This window comes from Lissotriton vulgaris, unplaced genomic scaffold, assembly GCF_964263255.1.
Source record: "Lissotriton vulgaris unplaced genomic scaffold, aLisVul1.2 SCAFFOLD_1079, whole genome shotgun sequence".
NCBI classification, from domain to species: domain Eukaryota; kingdom Metazoa; phylum Chordata; class Amphibia; order Caudata; family Salamandridae; genus Lissotriton; species Lissotriton vulgaris.
In genome coordinates, this window is record NW_028242795.1 from 21029 (window position 1) to 33373 (window position 12345).

A 12345-nucleotide genomic window follows, 5' to 3' on the forward strand; every position below is an offset into this window, starting at 1 on the left:
CAGCCTGGCTTGGGCTCCTGGTGAATCCTCAATTTGGATGATAATATGTGTGTCCTCAGCATAGTTGTATATCTGACAATCCATCTGATTGAGAGCTGAAATCAATGGCTGCAAATATATGTTAAACAGGAGCGGTGAAAGCGCAGAACCATGCGGAACTCCACAGGTTATGGCCGCTGCTGTGGATACTAGGTCTGACAACTGAACCCTCTGCGATCTTCCCTGCAGGAATGAAGTTAGCCAGCCTAGTGCGGTCCCCCCGATGCCCAGATCTCTCAGACGCTTCAACAATAGATTATGACACACAGTGTTAAAAGCGGCGGAGAGATCTAAGAGCACCAGGGCCCCGGAGATCTTCTTGTCAGCTCTGCATCTTAGTTCATCCAAAATGGATAGCATTACCAGCTCCGTGCTGTGATGTTTCCGAAAGCCAGCCTGATTTTGCTCTAACAGATCATTGATCTCCAGATGTTTCGAGAGATGCGTCAGGACATGCTGCTCAACCACCTTAGCTAAAAAGGGTAGTTGGGAGATGGGCCTAAAGTTCTTTACATTTTTAACATCCGCCCTGGCTTCTTAAGAAGCGGAATCAGCCGGGCCTCTTTGAAGGAAGTTAGAACCTGTCCTGTCTCCAAGGACCTATTTAGGAGGGTAAGGACGTCCTCCTCAATCCCCGGCATAGCGAGCTTAAAGACTCTGGGAGGGCAGGGATCCACCTGAGAGCCAGACTTCACTCTCTCCACCAAACTAACTAACATCTCCTTCGTAATCAAGGGTAATGTATTTAGGAAGTAGTGGACCTCAGGGGTGTCTGGCATAGTTTGTAGTGGACAGTCAAGGATTGGGGTACAAGATATTTCACTCAGGAGATCTTCAATTTTACTTGTAAAGAAATCCTGAAAGTTCTGACAGTCCTCCTGCAAGAACTCAGCCGTCTGCTCTTTATTATTCCTCAGTTCCGTGAGTACCTTGAAAATTTCTTTCTGCGGATCTCGAGCTGTCGTAATTCTAGTCTCAAAGAACTCCGCTTTTCGAGCCAGAATAGCCTTTTTATAAAGTGCGAGCTCCTGCACATATAAATTCTGAGCATTCGTATTATAGTCCCTCCGCCAGGCTCTCTCCACTTTCCGTAGAGCCTGTTTCCTAGTTCTCAGGGTGTCATTAAACCAGGGTGCCCCCATCCCTTTATCAACCCATTTCACCTTTTTTGCCGGCGCAACGGCGTCAATGGCTTTCTTCAATTTGTCAAATAACTTTTGACTAACAACCTCAATATTCTCATTGACTGTGTTTGATGCGGTGGAATTTAGTAAATGCCAGCTCTTCCTCATTTATATTATTCCACCTCCTCACCATTTTCCACGCTGCTTTAGGTTTGCCTCCGCAACTATGGGCCATCCTCTGGCCCCTAATTAAATAGTGGTCGGACCAAACACACGGCGTAGTAACGACATGCCCTGGGGCAGGATCTGTTGTCCATACCAAATCTAAGGTATGGCCTGTAGCATGCGTAGGGCCGATCACCAATTGGACCATGCCTAAGGCCATTAAAGCCTCTTCTAGGGGGTTAGCTTGCCCTTCTTTAGGGGTAACTTCCCAATGGAAGTTAAAATCTCCCATCACCATCAGATTCTTGTAACGGGATCTAAGGTCATGGGCTACCTCCACAAAAAGATCCAAAAAAGCTGGTTTAGCCCAGGGGGGACGATACACCAATAAGATGACCAGGCAATTAGTGCCCACCTCAAATTTCACTCCTAGGACATCTGCTCCGCCTATATTTTCAGCGCAAACTCTTTCTGCCCCCCAACAACTATTGTAAAGAAGAGCAACCCCCCCTCCTCTCTTTGTGCCCATGCGATTATGACAGATATTAAAAAGACCATACTTCAGAATCATATCTGCATTCCTTTTACTCCTTTCCTCCCTTGGCCGCAAGGATTTGAGCAGCCCTTCCTGGCGTAACAAATTCAAACATTCCTGGGTAAGCTGCAGGTCCCCCTTATTAAGCTTCATTAGTGCGGTTCTACTATACCTGATGCTTTGGCCAGGGGTTGTGGCCCCTGCTCCAGGTTGGTCGTGGATGGGCGTAGATGGGCTCGCCTCTGGCATGCCCACGGCGCACCCGCTGCACGCATGCGCTGTGCGCTTGCATATGGCAGGTTTAAATAGGCGTCGTACGTATCCGCCTGACAGCTAGAATGCTGCCCCAAGATGGCGCCCACCAGACGTCCCAACTATCCCCAAGATGGCAGGAATGATCGTAACTGTGGAAAGAGACCCGCTAAGCAGCGGTGTGGATACAATTACAGAGCAGGTAAGCGGGGCATCCGAAGTAAAAAGATGTTCAGTGAAAAGTAATATCCCACCAGACTCCTATTAAAAATAAATCCTAAAAGCAAAATGCCTCGCTAAACAATGCTAAGCGACGCGCTGATTCTCTGAGCCTTATCCTTAGCAGTTCCAGTATTACCTTATACAGCTCGAACCTGTGTCAGATATTCTTCCTCATTGCTTGATTAGATTAAGATGTCGTCAATGTATACTATAACACACTGATCGATATTGTCACTTAATACGTCATTGATAAAGTATTGGAATGCAACGGGTGCGTTGCAGAGGCCATATGGCATTACTAAGTATTCGTAGAGGCCATATCTGGTCCTAAACACCGTCTTCCACTCATCACCTTCTCGAAGACAAACTAGGTGGTAAGCCCCTCGCAGATCTAATCGCGTGTAAACCTTGTCTTCTTTTACTTGATCGATGAGTACTGAAATGAGGGGCAAAGGATATAACATTTTTTACTGTTATTCTGTTGATTCCTCTGTAGTCAATGCAAGTCCTGAGATCTTCCCCTTTCTTAGGAACAAAGAAGAGTGGAGGATACCGGGGATTGTGATGGCCGACTGAAACCATTTTCAAGATTCTTCTTCAAATATTCCTTTAAGTGGAGATTTTCTGTTTCGGTTAAGGCATACACCCTGCTACAGGGCAAATTTGACCCAGGCTCCAAGTCAATTCTACCATCATAAGATCTGTGGGGCGTTAGTTGTTCTGCTTGAACCTCATCGAATACGTCTGCGAAATCCTTTAATTCTTCTAGTAGTTTGTTCGTCCGGATGAGGCACACAGATACTCCGTCGTCACAAAGCCGAGAAGCAACACTGGATTCTGACTGAAGCTCTTTCCTTAAAACAGTGCTTGACGAAATATTCCGAATTCAATTGAATCGTCCTGGCTGACCAGTCAATCAATGGATTATATTCAGTTTACCAGGGCAAACAGAGGATTAACTGAAACTGCGGAGCGTCTATGAGGTTAAATAGTAAAAGTTCCTGATGTCCATCCATAGTTATAAATCGCACTGGTCCTGTATGATTAGTGATGGGACCAGAAGTTAAATCAGTTCCATCCACTGCTCTAACTATTTCGCTTTTTTCCTTCTTAATTGATAACAATCCAATGTGTTTAGCAAATTTCTGGTCACAAAAATTTCCAGTGGCTCCCGAATCCACCGTAATCATAACTTCAGTCAACACCACGTTCTTGAATTTTAACGTCACAGATAATGTTAGATGCGGCGAAGAGACCTGTAATGCGTTAGCTAATTGATGATTCACTGAAGTTGTATTATCTCTTGCATCCACCAGCCCAACTCCATTCACTGGTGGTGCTGCAAGTTTTCCTTCTCTCAGATGGTAGTCTTTGGTCTTTTTTGACAATTTTTAATGTAATGTCCACTTCCTCCGCAATACAAACAAAGTTTATTCTGTCGTCTTTTCTCTTTTTCTTCCTTGGACAAAGTTCGCTAAGAGTCTGTCTTTACTCGATCAAACAGAGGAAAACTTGGTCTGAACTCTTTTTTTCCGATTTGCATGGGTTCTACACCAACAGTTCCTTTAGGAGTTCGCGAAGAGTCTGTCTTTACTCAATCAAACCGAGGAAAACTTGGTCTGAACTCTTTTTTTTCATCTTTTCGTTCTGTGTCGGAAATCTATCTCTAACACCCAATCCACCAATTCTGATATTTCTCTAGGCCTATTGGGGATCTGTGATAAAGCATCTTTTAATTCATCTCTTAGTCCTCAATAGAAAACTGCTGCCCTCTTGTTTTCTGGCCAGTTCGTCTCCAAAACTAACTTGTTGAACTGGGCAAGATAAGAAACCAGCTCTCGGTTTTCCTGCTTTAACTCCAATAATTTGTTATCCGTAGCCTGCGAGGCTCTTCTACTGTCGAATATTCGAAGGAATTCTTTCTTAAAATTTTTGAGATTGTATTATATTGGATCATCCGTGGTGACTAAGGACATAGACCATGAAGCCGCGTCCCCACTAAGGTACAACAGTATGAATGCGACACGAGACTGTGCATCGGGAAAAATTGTTGGTCTGCACATAAAGTGGAGGGAACACTGAGTTAAAAAGGTCTGGGCCTGTTGGACAGGCCTCGTGAAAGGCTCGCTCCCTCCCCGCATGACAGGGCCCGGACACCGGCTCTCCCGGTGTCACCAGAAGAACTATCCCGGCAACCCGCAGAAGCCACCCGCAACCCGTCCCCCCACGGGACGCCTGCTCCCGAACATCCCAGCATCGGCTGACCCGGGCCACCGTCAGCACCATTGCCCGGGCCCAGCCGCCATCTTGGACACTGCCCACGAGGCCGCGTGGCCTCAGCTTGACCCCAACCCTGGGCCTGGCCAGGCCCCGACATCAAGGCACCACCATCCACCCAGGAGGTGAAGAGACCACTTGGCAGGTCAATGGGAGAGAGGAGTGTCGATGGCTCTCCCCCGCCAGGTGCCGATCGCCCCCAGCCTCCCCGGGCGCTGGCTCCACCCCCCTGCTGGGTGTCTGGACTTCCTCATCACGGACCTCCCGACCTCCAAGAGCGAGGGCCCGGACATCAAAGGAGGCCAGACCTATAACTGGGGCAGCTCCAGAGCAGGAAGGCAGTTGTATCCTGGAGTCGAGAGACACCTAGAAGAACTCATCCTTGACGGACTGCTGGCGCTGCCACAGCCCTGCCTTGTGAACCAACGTCCTGCCTGCTGGCGCTGCCGCGGCTCTCTGCAACCTACATCCTCGTCGGGACCTGCTGGCGCTGCCGCGGCCCTCTGTAACCTACATCCTCGTCTGGACCTGCTGGCGCTGCCGCGGCCCTCTGCAACCTACATCCTTGTCGGGACCTGCTGGCGCTGCCGCGGCCCTCGGTAACCTACATCCTCGTCGGGACCTGCTGGCGCTGCCGCGGCCCATCCTTGTGTGAACTACCATCCGAGCCTGCTGGCGCGGCCGCGGCCCGACCTTCCAGAACTCCGAGCTCGAGGATTGTGAGCTATCCATCTTACCAGCACCTCCTCCCCCGATCATCCCAGAGGGAGACGCCCTCAGTACTGACCCCCCAGAGCAAAACCAAGAAGGGCCCATTCAGCTCCAGGGTCTCCCAGAACTGGCCCAGTGGCGTCAAGAGGGTGGACCCACCCAGGAACAATTCCGGCAAGAACAGAAGACCTGTCCCTCCCTCGAGGGACTCCGACAGCAAGCCCTCCCCCAGAGCACAGGAGACACTGCAGGGGCACACTGGATCTATTGGGACAATGACCTACTGTACAGCGAACAAAGAATTGCTGAATTGGGGGCCAGCCGGGTGCTGGTGGTGCCCCTCCGCTTCAGAGACTTCCTTTTGAACTTAGCACACGATGTCCCCCTTGCCGGGCACTTGGGTCAAGACAAAACTTACAACCGCCTGGTAACACACTTTTACTGGCCCAAAATGCGAAATGATGTCTCCAACCACTGCCGGGCCTGCCCCACCTGCCAGGCCAGCGGGAAGAGTGGCCGAAAAATCAAAGCACCCTTGCAACCATTCCCCGTCGTCACCACCCCGTTCGAACGGGTGGGAATAGACATTGTGGGGCCCCTGGACCCCCGAACAGCACAGGGACACCGGTTCATCCTGGTCCTGGTGGACCACGCCACCCGCTATCCCGAGGCCATTCCTCTTCGGACCGTAACAGCACCAGTGGTAGGCCGAGCCTTAATGGGGATCTTCTCTCGAGTGGGCTTCCCCCGGGAAATCGTCAGCGACAGGGGCACAAACTTTATCTCCAAATATATGAAATCTCTCTGGCAGCAGTGCAGGGTTACCTACCGGTTCACGACCCCCTATCATCCGCAAGGAAACGGACTGGTCGAACGGTTTAACCGCACTCTCAAAGGGATGATCATGGGCCTGGAGGAACCCCTACGTCGCCAATGGGACGTGCTGCTCCCGTGCCTCCTCTTCGCCTACCGAGAGGTTCCCCAGAAATCCCTCGGTTTTAGCCCCTTCGAGCTCCTGTACGGGCACCCTGTCCGGGGGCCCCTCAGCCTGGTTAAAGAAGAATGGGAGGTGACCCCCCAGAAGACCCCCCCGGACGTGTATAAGTACCTCCTGACCCTCCGCAACCAGACCCGGCGATTCAGGGAACTCGCCAAGGCCAATCTTGAGGCCAGTCAGGAGGACATGAAGAAATGGTACGATCAACATGCCTCCTCCATTGAGTTCGAGCCCGGTCAGCAAGTATGGGTGATGTCTCCAGTCGAACCTTGTGCCTTGCAGGACAAATGGACGGGGCCCTTCAAGGTGATTGAGCGCAAGAGCCCTGTTACCTACCTAATAGACATGGAGTCCCCCCGGAACCCCCTCCGGGTCCTCCACGCCAACAGACTCAAGCCACACTTCGTACGCTCGGAACTCAGCCTACTGATGGCAACAGATAGTGGGGCGGAAGAAGACTCCGAGCCCCTCCCTGACCTACTGAGGACCCGTGAGAAAGATGGCTCAGTGGACGGGGTCCGACTCTCCGATGCCTTGACCCCAGAACAACGCCAAGACTGTCGGGCTCTCCTACTGCAATTTGCGAACCTGTTCTCGCTCACCCCAGGGGTCACCTCCTGGTGCCTCCACGACGTGGACACTGGGGATAGTCCCCCTATTCGACACAGGGCGTACCGAGTGCCGGATCGGGTGCGCGCCTGCATCCAGGACGAAGTCTCTAAAATGCTCGCACTCGGAGTCATCGAGCCATCCGACAGCCCCTGGGCCAGCCCAGTCGTACTGGTCCCCAAAGCTGCCGCCCCGGGCACCACCCCCGAGCTCCGGTTCTGTGTAGACTATCGGGGCCTGAACGCTGTCACCCGAACCGACGCTCACCCCATTCCCCGGGCAGATGAACTGGTTGACCGTATGGGGGCTGCCCGCTACCTGAGCATCTTCGATCTGACAGCGGGCTACTGGCAGATCGGCCTCACCCCCAGAGCTCAAGAACGATCCGCCTTCTCGACCCCGGATGGCCACTACCATTTCAAAGTGATGCCATTCGGCATGAAAAACGCTCCAGCCACTTTTCAACGACTCGTGAACCAGGTATTGGCGGGCCTCGAAGAGTTCAGCTCCGCCTACCTGGACGACATCGCTGTATACAGCCGTCACTGGGCAGACCACCTTCACCACCTCCGAGAAGTCCTGCAAGCCCTCCAACAGGCCGGCCTTTCCATCAAGGCCAGCAAATGCCAGATTGGCCAGGGGTCCGTGACCTACCTCGGACACCAAGTGGGGAGCGGTCTGGTGGCCCCCCTCCAGCTCAAGATCGCTGCCATCCAGTCCTGGCAGCCACCCGTCACCCAAACCGAGGTTCGAGCCTTCTTGGGGCTCACCGAATACTACCGGCGGTTTGTGAAAGACTATGGCAGCATTGTGGGGCCCCTCACAGAACTCACATCCAAGAAAAACCCCAAAACAGTCAACTGGACACTGGACTGTCAAGCGGCCTTCGAGAAGTGGAAGGCCGCCATGTGCACCGCCCCTGTGCTCCAGGCCCCGACTACAGCCGGGAATTCATCGTCCAGACGGACGCCTCAGATCATGGCATTGGGGCAGTCCTCTCCCAACTCACCGCCGAGGGAGTCGACCAGCCAGTGGCCTTCATCAGCCGACGCCTGCTAGCTCGAGAACAGCGCTGGAGCACCATCGAGCGGGAGGCCTTCGCCGTAGTGTGGGCCCTCAAGAAGCTCCGGCCCTACCTCTTCGGTACCCATTTCCGGGTACAAACAGATCATAGACCCCTGCAATGGTTGATGCAGATGCGGGGGGAGAATCCAAAACTGTTGCGATGGTCCATCTCCCTGCAGGGGATGGACTTCACTGTGGAGCATCGTCCAGGCCAGGACCACGCCAACGCGGACGGCCTGTCACGCTTTTTCCGCCTCGACGAGGAGAGTACCCAAGAGGATGGGTGACTCTCCCCGCCTTCAGCTGGGGGGGACGCATGTTGGACAGGCCTCGTGAAAGGCTCGCTCCCTCCCCGCATGACAGGGCCCGGACACCGGCTCTCCCGGTGTCACCAGAAGAACTACCCCGGCAACCCGCAGAAGCCACCCGCAACCCGTGCCCCCACGGGACGCCTGCTCCCGAACATCCCAGCATCGGCTGACCCGGGCCACCGTCAGCACCATTGCCCGGGCCCAGCCGCCATCTTGGACACTGCACCACGAGGCCGCGTGGCCTCAGCTCGACCCCAACCCTGGGCCTGGCCAGGCCCCGACATCGAGGCACCATCATCCACCCAGGAGGTGAAGAGACCACTTGGCAGGTCAATGGGAGAGAGGAGTGTCGATGGCTCTCCCCCGCCAGGTGCCGATCGCCCCCAGCCTCCCCGGGCGCTGGCTCCACCCCCCTGCTGGGTGTCTGGACTTCCTCATCCCGGACCTCCCGACCTCCAAGAGCGAGGGCCCGGACATCAAAGGAGGCCAGACCTATAACTGGGGCAGCTCCAGAGCAGGAAGGCAGTTGTATCCTGGAGTCGAGAGACACCTAGAAGAACTCATCCTTGACGGACTGCTGGCGCTGCCACAGCCCTGCCTTGTGAACCAACGTCCTGCCTGCTGGCGCTGCCGCGGCTCTCTGCAACCTACATCCTCGTCGGGACCTGCTGGCGCTGCCGCGGCTCTCTGTAACCTACATCCTCGTCGGGACCTGCTGGCGCTGCCGCGGCCCTCTGCAACCTACATCCTCGTCGGGACCTGCTGGCGCTGCCGCGGCCCTCGGTAACCTACATCCTCGTCGGGACCTGCTGGCGCTGCCGCGGCCCATCCTTGTGTGAACTACCATCCGAGCCTGCTGGCGCGGCCGCGGCCCGACCTTCCAGAACTCCGAGCTCGAGGATTGTGAGCTATCCATCTTACCACCTCAGTACCAGATCGGTACCAAGACTGTCCCGCTACCCCTTTCCCCGCCAGAGACTAGAATTAAGAGGACCCTCGTGTCCCGATCTCCCTGTATCGTTGATATCCTTGCTTCAAGAATCGTATATAAAGAGTGTTGACCTTATCCTCGTGTGGTGTCCATCTGTGGGGGGGAAGTTACTTGTCTGTACGATCGCTGGAGACGGCCCTCACCGGAGGCCTCTCCCCTTGTCCTCGGCCGACCCTCCAGGTCCCTGTCTAACAGGGCCTTTTGAGGGTGTCCATTAAATCGCTCTGGTGGGGCACGGGGGATTACTGGTGATAAGAAGTGAATAACCTGTGTGGGTATTAAGTTTGAGGAACTGGCACTTGATCTTTGATTCTCAAATGTAAAGGTTTTATGACTAGCCCCTAAGTCAGTTTCGCCTAACTTTAAATTTATCATTTCCTGTCTGAGAATTTGGTTCTCTTCTCTGACTGCTTCTAAGCTTCTCTGGATATTTCCCAAAATTTCTCCCGGATTTTTTAAATCAAATTCTTCTGTCATTATTTTCGGGTGTTGATGCCAACTTGGGCACTTCACTCTGTCAGAACTTGGTAACCTTCAAACCACACAGGAGCAGAATGACACTTTTTCCCAACTCCCCTCTCAAGACTCGCCCGCAAGGAATTAGGTCCTCCTTTGCAGGTAAGTACCAAGGGGGGAAAAGGGAAGAGGCTGCCCTGTAGTCTTCTTGGTTCTCTGCCTCCTCTTCTTGTTCTTCTCAAAGGACTGTAAATAAATGCACTTTATTTTATCTTAACGACCTCTTTTTAATTCACAGTAAACATATTTTTTAACAACATTATTTTTCGCACCAGGAACCGTCTATGGGCTTGCATCTCTTCTGTTGTGTGTGTTGATTTCTTTTATTTCTTTAATCTTCAGGTTCGCTAGAAGTCTGATAACTACTCTTTAAGAGAAAATGACAAGGTAAGTATCTTTTTTACTGTGACTTCGATTATGTTAATGTAGCTGCTTCCTTTTACTTACTTATAGTAATTCTAGCCTTCACCTTATTAATCTTCTTATTGAAGTTTTCTCAGTAGATGAGTAAATAAATAATGGCCGATGGTTCTTGACTAAAAACTCATGAACCTTTTAGAATAAACCACTGACCAATATGTGCGAAGCGATAATTCTCACCTGCACTTAACGACAACTCTGTTCTTATCTCCAAACCAAATTGTCTAACTCGACTGCATAACACTGCTAACTCAAGTCAAATTATATTCCCACTAAATTGAAAAATGAGAATGAATACTCTGTACAATATTCAAATAGGCAAACTGGAGGAAGACTTGGATACTACCCGATACACCACTTCCACATAAATGCCGATACCTTGGGTGTTTCTGTGATGAGGATATTTCTTCCTAAAACACTTCCTTTTACACATGCTCACAATTTCTTAACTCTGACAGGTTTCGACACTGGTGTTGAGCACAACTCAAACTACAACTGCTACACTTATGGACCGGCGCACAAATACACACTCAAGGGGGCATGCGCTAAGCCCAGACACTAACCTGCGGTCTGTCCTACTCGGGATTACCGACGTCGAAGACCGGACGACTCAGACGAGGATTCCTGACTGACTATTAACGACGCTCCAAAGGTAGGACTCGCTCCGTGGAAGTTTTTCGGTGAGGTGCGCCAAGGAACGTTGGTGAGCGCGCTTCACCTGTGCTTCTGAAAATGAGGGCTGAAAACTAGACCCCTAAACTGCGGGTGTGCTGGCGGCCATCTTAGATGTCCAATGTCGCCAGCACACTCGCCAACTCCAGGCATGATGAGCCCTGAGATTGGAAACCTGTGAGGAAGGGGTTGACGTAAGAGCCACAACAGGGCTGCGAGGAGTAAACCTCCCGTGAGTCCTGACAGGTGGGCGCTGCCTCCCCCACGAGACAGGGACTGGCCGGGGTGGTGTGAGGGGCGCAGCCTCCACCGACAGGGACTCTTGCTGGGGTGGAGTGCAGGGCGCAGTCTCCCCCACCGCCAGGGACTCTGGCCGGGGTGGTGTGCAGGGCGCAGTCTCCCCCACCGCCAGGGACTCTGGCCGGGGTGGTGTGCGGGGTGCAGCCTCCTCCACAGACAGGGACCCTGGCCAGGGTGGTGTGCGGGGCGTAGCCTCCACCGACAGGGACTCTGGCAGGAGTGGTGTGCAGGGCGCTACCTCCCCCACCGACAGGGACTCTGGCCGGGGTGTGTGAGGTGCACAGCCTCAACCAACAGGGACTCTGGCAGGGGTGTGTGCGGGGCGCAGCCTACCCCACTGACTGGGACTCTGGCCAGGGTGGTGTGTGGGGGGACAGCCTTCTCCACCGACAGGGACTCTGGCTGGGGGTGTGTGCGGCGTACAGCCTCCATTGACAGGGACTCCAATTGGGGTGGTGTGCAGGGTGCAGCATTCACCGACAGGTACTGTGGCCAGGGTGGTGTGCGGGGCGCAGCCTCCACCAACAGGGACTGTGGCTGGGGTGTTGTGCGGGGCGCAGCCCCCCTGTAAAGAGTGCCTATGCAGGTTAATCCAGGAAATGAGGAAACGTTTTCAGGTAAGTTTCAGTGAAGTTTATTATGGCACGGCAGCTTAACACAGGAGTACAGCTGTCCTCCGTGAAGCGCAACCGTTGAACGGATCGTTCAACAGTTAAGGTGCTTCAGTGATGAACAGTACCACGCTAGAGTTATGGAACACATGAGCAAGAATACAGAATGTTAAACAAGACAATGAAATATGGAAGAAAGACTAGAGTAACACAAGGAGCAATGTACAGATAACAAAAGAGAAGAGCCCTTTGCACTTCCCCACCGACAGGGACTCTGGCCGGGGTGTGTGAGGAATACAGCCTCCACCAACAGGGACTCTGGCCGAGGTGTGTGCGGGGTGCAGCCTCCACCGACAGGGACTCTGGCTGTGTGCGGCACACAGCCCCCAACGACAGGGACTCTGGCCGGGGTGGTGTGCAGGGCACAACCTCCACCGACAGGGACTCTGGCCGGGGTGGTGTGCGGGGCGCAGCCTCCCTGTGAGAAGTTGGCCCGATATGCAACGTTCGCTATTCTAGCGACCGCTA

At 53.2% G+C, this 12345-nt stretch overlaps 1 protein-coding gene across 1 annotated transcript in view; it reads left to right on the forward strand.

The window, feature by feature from the left end:
• Positions 1-10156: 10156 nt before the first annotated feature.
• The window catches only part of LOC147668837 (uncharacterized), a 207525-nt gene continuing 205336 nt past the window's right edge, over positions 10157-12345 (forward strand). The window contains exon 1 of the mRNA XM_086948412.1: positions 10157-10201. The gene's annotated coding sequence lies outside the window, so the exon portion shown is untranslated. The remainder of the gene's footprint in view (positions 10202-12345) is intronic.